This window comes from Carcharodon carcharias, chromosome 2 (assembly GCF_017639515.1).
Source record: "Carcharodon carcharias isolate sCarCar2 chromosome 2, sCarCar2.pri, whole genome shotgun sequence".
NCBI classification, from domain to species: domain Eukaryota; kingdom Metazoa; phylum Chordata; class Chondrichthyes; order Lamniformes; family Lamnidae; genus Carcharodon; species Carcharodon carcharias.
Genome location: NC_054468.1, coordinates 195,345,352 through 195,361,839, shown reverse-complemented (window position 1 = coordinate 195,361,839; position 16,488 = coordinate 195,345,352). Strand labels below are relative to the sequence as shown.

Here is a 16,488-nt window from a genome sequence, read left to right as displayed (position 1 = left end):
CTCATTGAAGAAATAAATGTTTTTTTTTTTACAGGGCTCCACAGGGTAGATGCAGGAAAGATGCTACCCCTGGTTGGAGGGCAAGGGTGGGGGAGTATTAGAATAATTTAGGACCGAGGTGAGGAGGAATTTCTTCAGAAGGTAGTGAATCTTTGGAACTCTCTACCCCAGAGGATTGTAGAGGATCAGTCATTGATTATGTTCAAAGATGAGGTCGATAGATTTCTAGATATCAATGACACCAAGGGATACAAGGTAGTGCAGGAAGAGTTAAAAGTAATAGAAAATAAGGACTGAAGAGCATTATAACACACTCTGGAACTCATATGAATTTGAGGAACTTTGAGATTGCTCTGCATGCACAGCATATTCAGGTACACAGTGAGTTAGCACATTATGTAATTGAAAAAATGGCACTGAAGGCATGTTTGAGAATAATGGGAATATTGGGGGAATTCAACCCTAACAAAGAGGACTGGTGTAATTACAAATTAAGGTTACACAATTAGCTAAAAGTGAATAAAATAAGAGATGAGGATAAAGTAAGTGTTTTCCTCATCATGATGGAGCCAGCTACTCAAGACTCTAGTAGTATGGACTATTCCGAAATTAGAGAGATTCTGGACTCATATTATGACACGACTAAGGTTGACACTGCACTGAGAGTTGCGTTCATTGAATGGAAGCAGTTGCCAAATGAGACCTTTGCAGATTACATTATTGAAGTAAAGAGTTTCTCATCACTGTGGGTATGGAGCGAACTTAGAAATAAATCTGAGAGATGTTCATAGGATACCTAAAAAACAATAAGATCCAAGCCAACCTTTTGAGCAAAGGCAATAAGCTAACATGAAAGGAGACCTGTGATGAGGCCATAGCATAGAAATGGCAGAAAGAGATAGTTGCAGGTTGCATGGAAGTTCTTTTCCTGAACTGGTAGGGGAAGTCCACCAGATTTCAGTGGATCCAGACCACAACAGCCAAGTTCAGAGTCAGAAATTTAGATGCTGTTGCTGTGGTAGTCAGCAACCATTTAAATGGCCCCTTTCCAGTCAAAGTGCTATGCCTGCGGGAAAGTCAGTCACATTCAGACGGCATACAGGAAGAAACAGTAATACTCCAGGTTGCAGTAAAGTGCCAAGTTGCAGCCACGCACCACGTCGAGGTTGTGGGAGATCTAAAGCTTGTTTAGGAGTTTGGAAGTCCTCAAATGTAAATATGATTGACATGGAAACAGAAGTTGGTGTAATCAAGCAGGAAAATCAAGAGTTCTTCTCAAGAGAGCAAGAAAAACAGCACATGTAGCTGAGATTAAAAGGGTTGAAGATATAATTCTAGCGTCTACAGTAAGAACGAGTCAGAGATTCACAACTTGTTTTCATTGTTGATAGTTACAGCAGGTATCCGTTATCTCAGAGAGAGCACAAGACATCCTTAAGTCAAATTCCCGTAAACAAAACTGATGTGAAACTGATTAGATAGTCCAATAACAGTATTCCGGTGTTAGGTGATGTTAGTGTTAGGGTTGAATACAATGATGCATCCTATTACTTGCCATTGGTAATAGTAGAAGGGAACAAAGTCTCACTGATGGGAAGGAATTGGCTTAAGAAAAGAGGGATAAATTGGGCTGGGTTACTTATAGTAGGGATCAGTAAGAGTACATCTACTATTAAGGAAGTGCTAAGAGAGCACAAAGTGGTCTTTGAGCGAGGAGGACCAAAAGGTAAAGTTAGGTATCACAAAACCGAAGTCAAGATAGAGGATAATGTACAGCCGACATTTTGCAAAGCTAGACCCAGTGTTTTAGAAAGAGTAAGTAAACACCTGGATAGATCAGAAAGAACTAGGGCAATTGAGAGGAGTGGTGAATGGGCCACACCCATTGTGGTAGTACAAAAAACAGATCTCCACAATTGTGGAGATTATAAGAAAATGGTAAATAAGGTGATCAGGAATTATACTTACCCACTACCTATCAGTGAAAATTTGTTTTCTAACTTAGCCAATAGCAAGGTTTTCAATAAGGTAAATTTGTCAAATGCATATTTGAGATTAGAATTAACAGGCAAGAACAAGGGACTGCTTACCATTCATACACACAAAAGTGTTACGGTCAGATGAGAAGTGGTAGACTGGCTTCCCTCCTTCCACTCCTCGATTAACCACAACAGGTGTTTTTTTTTTCTCTAAGAATTTGCTTGCCAATTCAGTGAGTCTACCTGTTTAAGTGCTGTGACTGTAAATGACGCAAGAAAACCTGGCTGTGTGTAAGTTTTTAAAAGAAAGAGGAATAGTATTTATTGTACTTTAAGGCTCAATCAAAATAAAAAGTCTCCAGTTCTCACTCACATGTGCATTCAAGAGTTCACACACACACACAAGTAAATTACAACATGGAAGGGCAAGTTAAATGGTCAAGAGTGAAAAAAAAGTGAATTGTACACAGATCTTGTAGATTGATGACTTAAATGGTTTCAGACTGGGTTTGATGATCTTTCCAGATTCTGCATCAAGATGATTTAAAGACGTTGACAGAAGATTTCTCTCTTTTCTTCTGGAGTCTGCAGATGCTGGATTGATTTTTGAAGATGCTGCCCACGACGTGTGGCTGGTCAAACAACAGGCAGGAATCAAGCTTGCGGGATAGCTAGAGAGAGAGAGAGAGACGGAGAGAGGGAGAGGGAGAGTGCCCAATCAGGGCCTTCCTGGTCTCAATACTCAGACTGTCTCCTTCTTCTGACTGAGGCTGGAGAAAAGTAGTTTCTTAAACACAGAGGGTCAATTGGTTCATCACATGACCTCCCTTTGCAAACTGACCAGTTATCCAAACATGATCATAGCAAGTTGATTCCAGGTTCATTGCTTAGAAGTGATTAGATTATGGCCAAACGAGTTCTCTCCTCAGTGAATGAGTCTAATGGTTTGTTCCACAACCCTGCTGAATACACAGGTGATGGCTGGATGTTTTGTGAATGGTTCAGGAGATCAAGGTGTGATGTTATCTCACATAATGGAAGACGGTGTGGAGAAGCCTGTGGCGTATGTTTCACATATGTTAATGAAGTCAGAGCAAAATTACTCAAGTTGAGAAAGAGACATTTGCAATCATATAGTGTTACTAAATTCCACAAATACTTGTATGGTAGGAAGTTCACTTTGTTAAGTGACCACCAAGCCCTTACGATCATGTTTAGCTCAAAGAATGGAGTACCACCCTTAGCAGCAGCACAAATTCAGAGATGGCTAATGATTTTGATGGCCCATCAGTATGACACTAAAGATTGTAAGTCAGTAGATCATGCAAGTGTAGATGATCTTCCCATGAAGACAGATTCATTTCTACACGCTGAGTTACCTGTGAATTACTTTACATACACAAATGACATGCCAATGTCTATCAGAGAAAAATAGTGAAGAAACTTGCAAGGATGTGCAGTTCAGTAAAATGCAAAATTATGTCGTGAACGGCCAGCCTAAAGAGTGTGATGATGAGAAATTGCAGGCGTATTTCACACACACAAATGATCCAAGTGTAGATCAAGGTTGTGTCCTATGGCACTTAAGAGTCATTCTGCCAATGTTTAGAGAAAGATTAAGAGCACAGGGATAGTCCGTAGTAAAGCACTGGAGAGAAGCCTTGTTGAGTTGCTTCAATGTATCTTATATATGGTACACACTGCAGCTATGGCCTACCAGTGGATGGAGTGGATGGAGTGAATGGTTAAGGCGATAAATGGGGTACCAGTCAAGTGAGCTGCTTTGTCCCGATGGTGTTGAGCTTCTTGAGTGTTGATGGAGCTGAGCTAATCCAGGCAAATGAAGAGTATTCCATCATTGACTTGTATCCTGTAATGGTATATGGTTTTGAGAAGTCAAGAGGGCCACCAGAATACCCAGCGAATGACCTGCTCCTCTAGCCACAGAACTTATGTGGCTGATCCAGGTAAGTTTCTGGTCAATGGTAACCTCCAGGATGATGTTGGTGGGAGGCTCAGTGATGGTAATGCCATTGAATGTCATGGAAGGTGGTTGTACTCTCATGTCACTGCCTGGTACATGTGTGGCTGTTATGACGATGTGCTTTTTGAAGATACAATTTCTAATTTTTTCTTCTTCTGGCAGGATTTTTAAAAACTCTGGGGCCCCTTCTACAGACAATGGAAAATTGCCCAGGCTGCTGCAATATACACAATTTTGCATTCCACCAAGTGGGATGAAAGCAAACACCCAACCCCTGGGAAGCGTGATAGACCCCATCCTCTGTCGATGCACACCATCCTGAGACCTTTAAAATGTTTCTGAGATGAAACACCAAAATGCAATTACCTGTTATGAAACAATAACTGCAGCAGCATGAACTAATTAGAATTTCTCTGGAATATACACCCAGCAAAGTACTTCCATGGACCTCCTTACCAAGCAGGAGGCAGAGAACAAAGGGCAATGCTGTGCTGAACACAGGATTTGAAACTGTGTGCCCTCTCTGTCCCTCTCTCTCTTGGCAGTGCAATGCCCGGTTTATAAAGCAACCATCCTGAGAAGGGAGACCAACTGCGAACCGAGGGTAGAATTTTCTCCCCGGCAGGGGTGGGGGGAAGTTTAGGAACGGGCGCGTGGAGGCACGCCTCCGATCGGCATCCCCAATCGGGGGCATGCCGCCATTTTACGTGGGCAGGCCAATTAAGGCCCGCTATGCGCTCCCTGTGCGAGCGGGCGGGGGAATTCCCTGAGCTGAGAGTGAGCTCTTTCACACATGTGCACGAAAGAGCGCACTCATCTCCCTGAGACTAAGTGCTTCCTCAGGGAGATTAGCTCCACAATAAAAAAATCTGAAAAATAGAGAAAAAAAAATTCCCTGACATATGCCCTCATGTGACACTGTCACATGAGTTGGGACATGTCTATCACTTTCAAATACACTTTTATTACATTTTTTAAAACCTACATGAAACATCATCCCACTCGTGGATGAGCTTTCATGCTTTTTCTAATGTCCGCCAGAGCTCCTGGCCTGCCTGCCAACCTTAAGGTTGGACGAGCAAGTCCACTAATGACTTTAAATGACTTTGTCAATGGCCTCAGTTGGCCACTGACAGGTCGGCGGGCGCACAGCTGATTCTGCCAAGCCCCTGCCTACCTGAAAATTTAAATGGGACGGGGTGACATCGGGAGTTCCACCCGATGTCACCAGGTGTCATTTTACATGTAGGCAAGCAGGCCCCGACTCCTGCTCGCCAATCGGGAAATCCTGGCCTTATGTCTTTTCGGTAAAAAATTAGAAAACTGCTCCATTCAGCTATCTCCAGGAAGGCAGCTGAACAAGCCGGCCGCAACATGGAACCACCACATCGAGACCAGCAAAGGAACAGCTAACCGTATACTCTTTTGTTTTATTTTTCATGAACTGTAAAAATGCTGTATGCCTATCCTCTTACTATGCCATTTGTACAGTGTGTGTGGGCCTAGATGAATGTGTGTGATAAAAGCAAAATACTGCAGATGCTGGAAATCTGAAACAAAAATAAAAATGGCTGGAAAAACTCAGCAGGTCTGACAGCATCTGCGGAGAGGAATACAGTTAACATTTCGAGTCCGTATGACTCTTCATCAAAACTGAAGAAAAATAGAAATGAGGTGAAATATAAGCTGGTTGAGGGGGGTGGGACAGGTAGCACTGGATAGAGGGCCAGTGATAGGTGGAGGCAAAGAGATTGCCAAAGATGTCATAGACAAAAGGACAAAGGGGTGTTGAAGGTGGTGATATTAGCTAAGAAAGGTGCTAATGGTGACATTAAGGGTAGAAAGCAGGAGGAGCAAGTGACAGATAGTCCTAATGGGGGTGGGTGGGGGTGGAGTGGGGGGAAGGGATTGAAATAGGCTAAAAGGTGGAGATGAAACAATAGATGGGAATACTTTTAAAAATAATGGAAATAGGTCATGAACTCTCTCCTCCATCCCATCCCCCTTTTTCTAATTATTTATATGTTTTAAACATATTTTTCTTTTCCCCCTATTTCCATTATTTTTAAATGTATTCCCATCTATTGTTTCAACTCCACCTTTTAGCCTATTTCAATCCTTCCCCCGACCCCACCCCCACTAGGGCTATTTGTCAATTGCTCATCCTGCTTTTTACCCTTAATGTCACCATTAGCACCTTTCTTAGCTAATATCACCACCGTCAACACCCCATTGTCCTTTTGTCAATTACATCTTTGGCAATCTCTTCTTTGCCTCCACCTATCACTGGCCCTCTATCCAGCTCTACCTGTCCCAACCCCCTCAACCAGCTTATATTTCACCTCATTTCTATTTTTCTTCAGTTCTGATGAAGAATCATACGGACTCGAAATGTTAACTGTATTCCTCTCTGCAGATGCTGTCAGACCTGCTGAGTTTTTCCAACTGAATGTGTGTGATGATGGGGGTTGTTGTTTCAATAAACCTGTTCTTTGTTTAACTTAAGAAAATCTGTCCGAGTAATACTTTACAACCTGAAAGCATAAATAGTAGGACTTATAGAACTGACGAAGCACATCCTCTGTAAATTCACAAAAAACCATGTTATAGTCAAAACTGCAGCTGAAGAATAGGGGAATAATTTCACCCATCCTCACATGGTCGTAACAGTGGCACAGATGTTTCCTACCACTTATCAGCCCAAACCTGAATATTGTCTAGGTCTTGCTGATTGTGGGCACATACTACTTCAATTTCAGATGAGTTACAGATAGAACTGAACACCATGCAATCATTAGCAAACATCCCACTACTGATCTTATGATGAAGGGAAGTTCATTGATGAAGCAGCTAAAGATAGTTGGGCCTGGACACTGCCCTGAGGAACTCCTGCCACAATGCCTTGGGGCTGAGGTGATTGGCCTCAGGCAACTGCTACCTTATTCCTTTGTGCCAAGTATGACTCCAAACAGTGGAGTTTTCTCCAACTACATCAACTTCAATTTTACAAAAGCTCCTTGATGCCATACTCAATCAAATGCTGCCTTGAAGTTAAAGGCAGTCTCATCTCAGTATCCAGCTTTCTTGCCCATTTTGGACCAAGACTGTAACGAAGACTGGAATAGAGTAGTCCTGGCGAAATCCAAACCGAGCACTGGTGAGCATGTGAGTAAGTGCCACTTTGTAGCATTGTCAATGATCCCTTCCATGATGATTGAGAATAAGTTGATGGGCAGTAATTGGTCGGATTGGATTTGTCCTGCTTTTTGTGGACAACATGTACCTGGGCAGATGCCAATGTTGTAGCAGTACTGGGACGGTTGACTATAGGCCCAAGGAAACATTAAGTACACTCGCCATATTATCAAACCATCCCTGCCTCTCTCACCAGTCCTGAGTTTGAGGATCCCAACAATTCCAATCTGACCACACATCTATTCCAGCACTCTCAAAACTAGGACCTTCCTTCCAGTATTTCCAGATCCTATAATTCCCTTCCCCGAACCAATGTTGTTAAACACTCCTGTACTCACTGATCCCAATACTACTCCAGGATCTTCTCTCCACTATTTCTACAACTCACCATATACCTTGCATTGCCAAACCCAGACCAGCCTTTGCTGCCACACACTAACACACCACTCCCATTAGTCTCAGGCCACTCAAATGCTTTGACTACTTGCAACTTCCTGACACCCACATTGTAATCCCAATGTTCCCAGATCCTAGAACCACCAAAGCATTTGACAGAACTACTATTTCTCCTCAATCCTCTCACCCATTTACTACTGCTGCATGCCATTACCTACTTGCAATCGGAACCATCTTCCCTGCCATCTTCATATGTATTCTGGGCTTTAAAAATAGAGATAAAATTGCCAAGCAATCATAATTGATTCCCAACCCTGGTCGTCCTAGGCCTTATTATACTTGAACTAGAGCTGCAACAGACCACATAACAGAAAAAGGAACTTGCATTTACATGGCACCTTTCACAACCTTAGGGACAGCACTTTAAGAACCTGCAATCGAGGAAGCTTTTCAATTTTTAATATGATTTATACCTATGCCATATAAAATCAAAGAAACTGAAAATTGATTGACAAGAATTTTTTAAAATACTAAATAAAATTTAATATACTGCCAGAAAAATTACTGCTTCCCACTGAAAATCTGGCCTTAATTCAAAGAGAGCTTATGAGTAAGTGCACTTGCAGGAATCTTGCCTAAAAGGTTCTATAAATTGGGATGGGATCATAATTATTGAGAAGCATTTGGCTGAGGGTTCAATAAACAACCTTCAAAAAAAATTCGGGGAGGTTGTACTGTTTTAACTACATAACGTAGTAACACTCAAAATTCTGCAATTTTTAAGCTGTATGTTTGATTTGCACTTATATTGCACATGTCTTTAGGTGCAAATATGCAGCAACTTCCAGGCTCAATAAGCCACAATGTGTATGGTTTGTAGCCTTTTATGGTAGATTGTTCTTTTGTCTCCTGACTCATTATAATCAGTACCACAGGAGAGTAATTAAAATATTTATTAAATAATAGAATGGTACACATGCACATGACAGTAAGAATTCATTTGCAATATACAAAGATCCTCAGCAATTTAGTACTTTAATTGACACAGGAGCTATGTATGTAACCCCTGATCAATTTTACCAATCTTGCTTTAAAAAATGTTATTTAGAGTATGATACAAATGCAACTAATGTGTGTAATCATGTGTTCTGTTTATATTACACACTATGAAATGCACTCCTGCACACCATGAAAAAAGTGTTTTTTTCCTCCCCCTTTTAATTGTAACTGAACAATTCCAATAAAAAAATCTACAAGAGAAGCTGTGGATATTATTTATATTCCACTTGTAACTTTATCATCACGACGACTTACATTACCTCTTATCAGTTAGACGTCATATCCTCTGGATCGCAGCTTGTAAAACAGTGGTACTAATAAAGCAGGATCAGTGGCAATCCGGTCAGCATCATATTACATTGCTTTTACTTTCAAATTGTAATACAATGTTGTATTTTATAACATGATGGATTTAGCTCCCACCTGCCCTTTGAAACTTCTGTCATTCAGATTCAGAGACCACTGCATACACTGTTGGAGTAACATGATGCATATACTATAATGTGACAGGTAAAGCCACAGATGGTCAGGGCTGGATCTTTCAGCAAAAGAATGCATTTATGATTAGTGTTTTTACTGAATTACTGAATGTAACACTGTTCTTGGATCATAGTGTATGTTTCAGAAGGAATGTTTCATTTCAAATAATGTTTGTCACCTTTTTCATATCATTAAGAGATTTTGCTGTTCACATGAAGCCAGCTCTTTTTTTATATCTATCATACCAACAACATGCAATTATACGGTGCCTTTACCATAGTAAAATGTCCCACACTGCTTCACAGAAACATTATCAAACAAACTTGACACCAAGCCACATAAAAAGGTATCAGGTCAGGTGAGAAAAAGATTTTCAGGTATCTTAAAAGAGGTACACAGGCAGAGAGGTTTAAGGAGTGAATTTCAGAATTTACTGCCTAGGCAGCTGTAAGCACAGCAGTCAATCATGGGTTAATGGAAACCAGATATGCTTAAGAGCCCAGAATCTCAGAACGTTCAAGGCTTTGTTGGAACGATTGACAATGGTCACAGGGATGCTGGGTGAACAAGACATGGTGCGAGAGTTTACAGAAAGTGGCAGGCCAGCTAAGCAAACACTAGGATAAGAGTCTGGATACATGAGGCCTAGATGAGGGTCTGAGCAGCCAATGGGCCGAGGCAAGAGCTGAGAATGGGGATGTTATGAAGGTGGAAGTAGGTGGTCTTGATGACGGAGAGAATATGGGGCTAGATAATCAGCTCAGGGTCAAATGGAATGTCGTGGTTGCAGATAGTCTGGTTCAAACTCAGAAGATGTTGGTGGAGTCAATGGCTAGGGAGCAGAGTTTGAGACGTGGACCAAAGCAATGGCTTGACACGTCATAATATTCAGTTGGGAGAACCTCTTACCTGTCCAATACTGGGTGTCGGACAAGCAGTGTGAAAAAACAAAGGCAGTGGAAGGGTCTGGAGAGGTGGTGGTGAGGTAGAGCTGGGTGATGTCAACATACATGTGAAATTTGACACTTTTCAGGAGTTATCACCAAGGGGTAGACGTAAATAAGAAATAGGAAAGGACAAGAATAAATCCATGTGGGATTTCAGAGGTAACCGTATATAGAAGTCGGAAGAGAAATCATTACTGGAGAGTCTCTGGCTATGACTGGGCAAATAAAGATGGAACCAGGTGAGGGCAGTCCCACGCACCTGGACAATGGACGAAGAGGCATTGGGTGAAGGATCGTGGGGTCAACCATGTCAAAGGCTGGAGGGTGTGTGCCACAATCACATAGGATGTCATTTATGCCTTTAATAAGGGCTGATTCAGTGTTGTGTCACGGGCAAAAACCTGATCAAAGTTCAAACATAAGAGTTGAAAGAAAGATGAACATTTGGGATAGGAAAACATGTTCAAGGATCTGTGTCAATTATACCACTTAAAGAGAATTTAATTATCAAATTTGCCTCTTGTAGAATCAACTTTGCATCCCCACTTGGTTATGTGCTCTCATTTATAAATGACTTTTAATTTACAATTATGTAACTTTGCATAATTTTTGAAAATGCTAGGTGCAAATTATTAAAAATCCTACCCCTAATCTAACAATTGATGTGATTTTTAAAAAATATTTTAGAGCACTGCAATTGCACACCATATTTGAACATTAATTCTGAAAATGGGCCTATTCAGCAAAAAAATGGATTGTGGTCTCCAGTTCCGTTTGTCCATTTGCACACTTAACATGTGCCAGAACTCCTTCCAATTTAAGCATGTCACAATTTTAATCGAATAATGACTCTTTCTCTAGTACAAGAACGTATGTAATTAAGGAACAGTTGTTTCATGCTCCAGATTTTACATAACCTCAGTGCATCAAGCAAACTTTTAACAATTGAATATATATCTAAGTAAATATATATATCGGTATATATCTATACATAAAACCATGAGAGCGATTTTAGTATATATTCTGAAATACTGGCAGCCATGTTTTTGCAGCAACTTCTAAAATTTTGGTGCATCAAACGTAGGCCAATTAATTATTAGTTGGCTGACCAATTTTTGTTTTCGCTTGCAATGCATATTAACAAAATCCTTGAACACTAGATGAACCCCTTGAAGTTCCCAGCTATGTTACTCACAGCAATATCAAAACTACAACGAACGAAATTCAATGGATGAAACACTTTAAGGGACCTCAGTGCATTCAAATTTTAAGCAAATTGAATGGTTACGATCCCCTCCAACAAAAGCACACAGAAGTATTTACATGATGTTTTATTATAGTAATCATTCGTACAGTGCACGTTACTATAATCCAGATTTGTTGTTAGATAAATACATTTATATCAGGCCGCATTATGATCTTGCAAATAGAACAAAATTCTAGCATGTAAAATGTTTTGTCAAAAATGAGATGTTCGGTAGCTCCAAGCAGCTAAAATGGCGACGCTACAGCGAATTTAAACTGCGCAACCAGTGTTGGCACAACGCCAGCATGATCATCTCCCGCAGTGGAGTTATCAACCACATCGTTTCCTACTCGAAAATTGAGCTATTTATTGCCTACGTGGTCAGTAGAAAGAAATATTATTAAAATAACTTTTTGGCGAAAACAATTAAACGGAGAGAGGAAGGGGGAAGAAAGAGACGCCCAGAGGCCTGTAAAATTAAGAGGCAAAAAGAGCTGCCCCAACAACGAACGCCGTCGAAATAACGTTTTCAAACAGTCAAAAACGAAGGCTGGTCACCGGCTGTTAAGTTGCTTTTTTAAAAAAAAACTGGGTTGAAACCGAACTAAAAATGTCTTCAAAATCCCGCCCACAGATGCAGCAGTTAAAACATTTTCCACGAAGTTAAAAAAAATCGAATCTTTTTCCGTCAACTTTAAGTTGGGCGTCGAATAAAGGAGGGAAAGAAAATGTTTTTTTTTCCTCTCTCTAAAGGAAGAACATTTCAAGCGAGACGTTACATGGAAAGAAAGCAGCGAAGCTGAAGGAACACCCGACACCGAACTGATAACCCGATGGCGGGACACTGAAAGGCAGCGATTATTAGTCGAGGTTTTATTTGTTTTTAAATCCGGAATCGCAGTCAAACCGGTTTTTAAAAAATAAAAAATCGACTTGATAACTGAACGAGGCAGGGAGGGAAATAAATGTCAGTGTTTTTGCGAAAACAGCAACCGTCCATTCATTTTTTGAAAAGAAAGTTTGAGCAAAAACCCTCAAATCAGATGGAAATGTGTCAAACACCATCAGAAGGGGAAGAGAGAAACTAGAAGTCTGAAAATAAAACCAAAGATCGACCTCCAATCCCGCCCATCGCCATGAACGGGAGGAGCGGAGCAAACGGTTTCTTAAGGTTTTTTTCTCTCTCTCTCTCTCTCCGGCGCCGGGTTTAAGGTTTATTTTATTTTAAGCCGCCGAGAGGGAGCATCTGTTGGGTAACGCTAGTAATCGGCAGATCCGAGGATTTTTTAAACCGAGCGTTTTAAGAAAAACCAAAGCGCCGGTAGTGACTGCCGAGTCGGTCTTCATCCATCCATCTTTGGTCGGAATCTTTCTTTCTTCCCCCCCGCCCCCGGTCTCTTTCCGTCTTTTGAGGCGAGATGGGGGAGGGGGGGGGGGGGAAATCTACAGGGAGAATCTAGAATCGCCGCTTTGAAAAATAACCCCGTGAGGTCAATTTACCAAATGGTGCTGCTAAACAGCCGCCCGTGACTCCAGATAAAACCGCTTAGAAAGCAGGAAAAAAAGAGGGAGGGATCTCGGACGATTATTTCTCTCCCTCTCCCTGGTCTATTTTTCTGTGTGGGGGGAAAAAAAAACTCGTCGTGATCACGGGGGCGGAAAGAAAAACTATATTTTCGAACAGCTTTCTCTGTACAATGACTCATTTAGTTTGGGGAGAGGCTGCAGATGAAAGGATAGAGAGAGAGAGAGAGAGAGAGAGGGGGGGGGGGAGGAAGAGAGAACGAAGACGGGGAAGAGTATATTTTATAAAGAAGTGGCCACTGAAATAGCTTTTTTTCTTTTGGTGGTGGTGCTGTTGTCGTTGATGGGTGATTATTTTTGCCCTCCGCTTTCTGCTGCTGCTGTTCCTAAAGACGGGTGGGGGGGGGGGTGATTTTTTTTTTCAAGCCAAAAAAATATTTTCCCTTAGACCCTATTTTTTTTCTTTCTTTCCCCCCCCCCCTCCCCGAAGGAGTTGTTTTTTTCCCTTGAAAATTTTATCACAAAATTATAATACACTGAAGGAACTCACCGTCATGAAGCGTGCCTTGTCAACGGGGTTTCCTCGCCATCAAATCAGGGGCGAGATGACCAAGAACAAAAAAAAATCCAACTCAACACACATTGAAAAGTAAGAGCTGTTCAGGGCATTTTCCTGTAAGGAAAAAAAAAACATTTTTATATACAATAAACTACACGTCGATTTTTTAATATAAAAAACACCGTCTTTCTTTTTTTTAAAAACTCCCCACTTTCAATTTTGTTTGAACTTGCTTGTTTCACATGTCTTTTTTTCCTGATTTGGGGGGGGGGGGGGAGGAGGGGAAATGTTTGAAACTTATTTTAAAAAGTGCGAAGACGGTCATTGTTTACCCCTTTTTTTAAAAAAGGAAAAAAAACGAGTTTTGTGTTTCGTTGAATAGCACCCCCATTGTGGGGGAAAATGATCTTTTTAATCAAAAAAAGGCGATGGGTTACGTGGCGTTTCTTTCACTCTCTACTTATTCCACGAAAGAACAGCCAAAATTGATTTTTTAAAAATTTAAATATTTTATTATTGGGATTTAATGGAATTGTGTTGTTGGTGGGTCCCAGGATCACATGACACAAGCGATTTGAAAGGGCAAATATCTGACACGGTTTAAAGATTTGAGTCTCAGCTGCCCTCATATGATATAGATATATTTATTTTATTATTTTTTTAAAAGAAAAGGCCATGTTTCCTGAACATTTGTAAGAAAAGTGAAATGAAATGGTTCCGATAAATTACCCCCCTCCCCTCTTTCTAACCACGCGAAGCGCAGCGCATGGGCCGGGGTCCTTGCCCTGAACAAACAAACGCGCGCACCGCAACCACCCATCGCATCCCATTGGTCTACGGCGGACGCTCCGCCCCCTCAAAGCGCCACGCTCATTGGCCAGTATTCAGTCCCCTTGGCCAAGGGAGGCGGTGGGGAGAGAAGCAGTTGATGTGACCCAGTCCAGTAGAGCTTCACTGCTTTGGTCTTGTTCATGTTTTACATCTTGAATGAGACCCGATCTTTTATCGAAATAGCTTTTAAAGAAATATGCAGTAACAATCTTTTCACCTTATCTCCATGCTCACATAAGAGACGCAAATTTTGTCTTAATTTTTTGATGTGGAACGTTGGAAATGCTGAACTCTCTAACAGTGGTGTACGACCTAGTATACGAGGGAGTATAGAATACTTTGTTCTCTGTATTTCATTTTGACATTAAAAACCCTCCGTTTAATAGTTGTTACACTGTCGGTTTCAGAAATATCCTTTACCATTGAAACTCCGATGTTTACGTCCTGACACGCTCTCTGATTTGATTCTCTTTACTGAACAATAGTATTGAAATCCACTGAATAGTTGCTTGGCACGGCCGACGCTGTAACGTAAACTGGACAAAAAAATTTGGGATATGACCAATTCAGCGACGCTATTTTAATTTGTTTAAGCATCTGGAAAGCGCACCAACTTCTACAACAATCTTTGACTGTTGATTTCCTTTTCTGTGGACAGACCTATTTCTTTAAAACAAGAATAAATTGTTTACGTTTAGCGACCGGAGAGAAAACATTTATATTTTACACGGTGAGATTTTAGAGTGAGATGAATATTTGTTCATGCATTGTACTTTGATTCTAAGAACCTTGAAGTACTTCTCCATGCAATTGAAATTAAGTTCAAAATGTTGCTCTTTCAATTATACTCGAGTCCACCCCATGCTGTTATATTTTGTACGCGGATGAGATTTAATTATATACAATAACCACGTATTATGAATAAAGTTGATAACATGTATTCTTTTTGCTGTAAATGTTTGGTTGTAAACAAATGTATTTGTTCTGATGCATATAAACATCACTCATAAAGGTACTGTATATTCTATTTCACAATTTGCTCACTTTAAGAAACATGCAAGAGTTGTGGTGGAACAAAACTTGTTTTATTGAAAGAGCAATTCAGATAACTTTGTTTATGTGCAGTATTAAATTTAGTATTTAGAAAAAAAGATATAGTAACATCTTATAATTTTCAGGCCGAAATGAGATCAGCCATGTTCGTATTGAATGGCGGGCAGGCTCGAAGGGCTGAATTGCCTACTCCTGCTCCTAGTTCTTATGCCCTAAGCAAGGTATAGTACACATTGTCTGTGCTCAGTTATCCAATCTACCCTCGCCGGTACAGGAATTTCTGGAAGAATAACAACATACTTGTACGATTTCCGGGACACCAACATCCATAGAAAGTACAATGGCCTCAGTGTTTTGATTATAACATAGAATTTGATTTTTAATCTAAGGATAACCTGGGGAAACTACAATAATTGTTGCAGAGAATATCCACTTTATTATTGACAATACATGGAAAAAGTGAAATTGTTTAAATTTCCTGGTCAATCAAATACTTTCAGGTTCATTTGTACTAAACTTACATTTAGAGCAAAAGGTGCACCACAATTTAGTTAGAAATTGATAATCACAATTTCATGCTATGCTGAAGAATTAGTGTTTGGAACAAAACTTGTTTTCTTGAAAGAGCAATTCAGGTAACCTTTTTATGTTTAGTGTTAAATCTAGTGTTTAGAAAAGAGATATAGTAACAATATAATTTTCACTAAGCAAGATATAGTACACATTATCTGTGCCCAGTCATGTTTAAAATCTATCTTTAATAAGTAAAAATTAATCTTTCGTTACTATGGATATCTCTGTGCTTTGAGATATGGCATGATTTTATTTCAACCCTTTTTAGAGGCTGAAGTTGACCTAGAATACAAGCATCACATGACATAAATTATTCTTCAACTGGCTTTAATGTTGCAGAGTTTTTTTCAGACTTACCAGTGAAGTATCTGGGCATGGACTAGAAATTATACATCTGATGATTAAGGCCACAACCCTCCTTCATGTGATCTATAAACCTTTTCCTGATTGATCCAGGATGTCAACAATAAATCTTTTCCAAATTTTAAGTCCCCAATGTGAAAATGGTATGTCACAGTCTTTTAGTTATTAATTCAGGGATCTAGCATTCCAACTTATCCCTGCAACCAGAAATTGAAATTGAACTACAATTTTCAGTGAATAACTATTTAACCCTCAGTGATTGACAGGGCCCATAACCGTGTCCGGCCCATCTCCTGCGC

At 40.4% G+C, this 16,488-nt stretch overlaps 1 protein-coding gene and 1 long non-coding RNA gene across 5 annotated transcripts in view; one reads left to right on the top strand and one right to left on the bottom strand.

The window, feature by feature from the left end:
- Positions 1–13,486, bottom strand: part of bicral (BRD4 interacting chromatin remodeling complex associated protein like) — a 68,342-nt gene extending 54,856 nt beyond the window's left edge. For all 3 annotated transcript variants that reach the window (XM_041176039.1, XM_041176045.1, XM_041176053.1), the window contains exon 1: positions 13,361–13,486. The gene's annotated coding sequence lies outside the window, so the exon portion shown is untranslated. The remainder of the gene's footprint in view (positions 1–13,360) is intronic.
- On the top strand, positions 11,545–15,351 carry LOC121270722. Of its 2 annotated transcripts, XR_005941598.1 has the most exons (3): positions 11,556–12,457; positions 13,301–13,459; positions 14,608–15,351. It is a non-coding gene; the product is annotated as an uncharacterized LOC121270722 (long non-coding RNA). The 2 variants fall into 2 exon arrangements; XR_005941597.1 differs by lacking the exon at positions 13,301–13,459 and having other exon boundaries at positions 11,545–12,457.
- The last annotated feature ends 1,137 nt before the right edge of the window (positions 15,352–16,488 follow it).